The following is a 2,519-nucleotide window of genomic DNA, read 5'->3' as shown; positions in this document are numbered from 1 at the left end:
GCAAAGCAGAGAGAAGGAAATGTTGCAGCAGCTACATTTAAAAAGTCTTCATCCCTCCCAATGCTCATAGCTCAATTTGCTGGTCAGTCTGGCCTAATACGGAATCATAGCTCCCTCAGACCCTTGTGGAAATGCAGACTATAAATAAACACAAGGTATGCCTACATGTGAGTACTTGGTACATACGTCAATAATTTCACAGTTTTGAAATGTGGGTGTTTGGTACTTACTAATTTTTATATATATATCCCAGAAATTATGGCCACCACTTGAAACACACAAAGCCACGTCTGCACCTAGCATTTTCATCTGGGGAAGTCTTATTGGAAAGCTTACTATTACTCTCTGGCCTCAGTTAAGTCATATATAAAATGGGGATATTAACAGAACCAAGCCCACAAAAATTGTTATGAGAATTAAGAGAAAAATGTAGAAAATATTTAGATATATCAATAAAGACCCTATAAATGTTCTCTATATTATTGTTATTGTTGTTACTAGAGCCCACGTGATTGAATAACAAAGCCCATCGCATGCTGTAGCTGTGTCAAAGTCCTTGCAGCTTTCCTTTGTATGTTTCTTACTTCCGCCTGGAACACCTTCTCTTCTCATTCTGCACCTATTCTCTCCTTGTCTAAAATAAAATGAAGGGGTCACCATCTCGCTAATCTCCCAGAAGACTAACCCAATCCCAAATCGATGTCCTATTTCGGCATCACAGCCCAAGACCATCCTGTCAGAGCAGCTTTCATGCTGGATCATTCCTGCCCATTGACAGGTCTGTCTCCTCCTCTAGATTGGGAGTGTCCTCGGGTATGAAGCGGATATGATTGGATATTTAATTTGGAACAAATATGTATGATGAGCAAGAATTAAAAGAATGGTTGTCACTTGTATTTTTTCTAATTTCTTAAAAGGGATCGGGAGGGTGCATTCATCTGCTTCTGCATCAGAAAGGCAAGCACCAGACCTGCTATGCCAGAAAGAAAGTTTGTTATCATTTCAACACCATTTCTACTCTCTCCTAAGTTCTTCGCTGTTCATAAGGGCTGGAAGCCTGAAAGCTACATTTTTCAGAACCCTCTGACACTGGGGTTATGCTTTAGATTCTGCCAGCAGAGGCTGGAAATGGGGTAAGAGGCAGAAGCCATATTATTGCTTCTCTATGTTGTCTGAGTAAACACATGGACTTCAGCAGATTTAGAGACTTTACAAAAATCTCCAGGCTTTCTCCTACAAATCACTTACCTCGATGCTGCAAGCAATTATGATTACTGGTGGCAATTTCTTGTAGCTTCTAGGTTACTTGACACCTAGCAATAAAACTGTCAGCAGTTTTTCCTAATCTTTGCTCCTCTAATCCTTCAAGTACTCTTATATGCCATCAATTCCCTTTATTAAACCACTTTATACTTGAAATACTTAGCGTAGTCTCTGTTTGCAAGATGGACAGACTAGAGTTGTCTTCTCAGCCCTGAGGGTTTTCCCTGGAACTGGTTGTCTTCCTTCTCTCAGCCTCAGTTTCCTCTTTTATCAGATGAGGGATTGGACTTAGCTGAATCTAAGGCCCCTTCCGGCTCTAGCATGCTGTGAATTGATTTTTAAAAGAATTCTCACTAGAAAAGTATCTTCAGACCTCTCTCATTCCTCATCCCACAAGGCCAAAGGAGTTGCATTTATCTGGCAATAGCAGGTTCCACCCTGAGAAACAATCTTTACCGGGTGAAATTACATTGAGAACCATGAAAGAGAGATGAACGTCAGGTACACGAGTTCAGCCAGATTCCATTTCCCTTAGAAATTGACTTAATGTCCAAAAACGTTTCAGTGAATGGCTACACGTCTATTGCTTTCTTCCCAGTGAAAGCAAATAACTTTCTCTGGACTTGTTCTTAACCTACTCCAGAAAGATTTGCACAGGCCCGAGCAGAATGTTTGAGTAACTTGGAAAACTATGCATCGTGAATATTTCTTATTTTACTGCTGGCAGAATGCAGTGTACAGTGCCTTCCTTGAATTAGGTTGGAGTTCTGCTGTATTAGTCTGCTCAAGCTGCTATAACAAATATCATATGTCTCATTTCAGCTGTAAGCCAGAACCCCATGAAATACAACATGGGGAGATTTATGAAATATAAGATGAAGAAATCTGGGACTTTGGATAATTTAATAAATCTCACTGAGCCTCGATTTCCTTGATAACAGCTACCTTACACTGCTTTTATGAAGGTTAAATGCAGTTGCTCATGGAAGCAATTCATTAGTAATTTGGAGGGACAGCCTGCTGTCGAGGAAGGGCTTTGGCTTTGAAGATAAACAGATCTGGTTTTTATCCCAGCTGCCATGCTGACTAGCAGTGTTACCTCAGTGGAGCCACTTAACATCTCTGTGGTGGTGTTTATTTTTTTTTTTTTACCTAAAATGGGAATATTAGTGCTTCACAGCGCTAATGTCAGGATTAAGTGAAATACCTATGACAGTGCCTGGTCCCTAGAGGTGCACAGAAAATGCTTACTTGTG

Source organism: Pteropus vampyrus, unplaced genomic scaffold, assembly GCF_000151845.1.
Source record: "Pteropus vampyrus isolate Shadow unplaced genomic scaffold, Pvam_2.0 Scaffold232, whole genome shotgun sequence".
Taxonomy (NCBI): Eukaryota; Metazoa; Chordata; class Mammalia; order Chiroptera; family Pteropodidae; genus Pteropus; species Pteropus vampyrus.
This window is presented reverse-complemented; position numbering follows the sequence as displayed.